Here is a 749-nt window from a genome sequence, read left to right as displayed (position 1 = left end):
ACGCGGGCCTCTCACTGCTGTGGCCTCTCCCCTTGCGGAGCACAGGCTCCGGACGCGCAGGCTCAGCGGCCATGGCTCACGGGCCCAGCCGCTCCACAGCATGTGGGATCTTCCCGGACCGGGGCACGAACCTGTATCCCCTGCATCGGCAGGTGGACTCTCAATCACTGCGCCACCAGGGAAGCCCCTTCCTGGCCTTTTCTTGCATCTGTGTGACACAGTTCTGGCCAGATGTAAGCAGAAACCTACTGGGGGACTCCTGGGCAACCTCTTGCTTGAACAAGAAAATGATGCATGGGGTGGAGGCAACCAGCTATATCATGACCCTCAGGGAAAGGCCAAAAGATTTGCCAAAATACTGTCCCTTGTATCATTGAGTCACTGAACCAATGCTGCTGTCTACCTCCAGGCTTCCCATCCTGTAAGAAAAATAAACCCTCACTTGCGTAAGCCATTGATGGGCTTTCTGTACCGGATAACAACCACTCTTCACCCCGCCCCCTCCCTCCACCTTCTGTCTTTATGCTCCACACAAAACCTTCCCTCTTCCCTTACAGAGATACATCTTCAGCTGGTCTTTCGCTTACTTTCTTGCCACCAAACCTACCTACACTTACCTGCATCCATAGCCATCCTGACCCCTCCTCCCCTCCTGTTATAATAGAAGAGGGTGTCCCTGCTCCGTGGATGGGGGAGTGGGGGGTAAATGGGGAGATGCCAATCTTGTATCCATTGTATCTTCCTCTTTC

The sequence above is a fragment of the Lipotes vexillifer genome, unplaced genomic scaffold (genome assembly GCF_000442215.2).
Source record: "Lipotes vexillifer unplaced genomic scaffold, Lipotes_vexillifer_v1.1 scaffold496, whole genome shotgun sequence".
Lineage (NCBI taxonomy): Eukaryota > Metazoa > Chordata > Mammalia > Artiodactyla > Lipotidae > Lipotes > Lipotes vexillifer.
The sequence above is the reverse complement of the archived record's forward strand: the minus strand, read 5'-3'. Positions refer to the sequence as shown.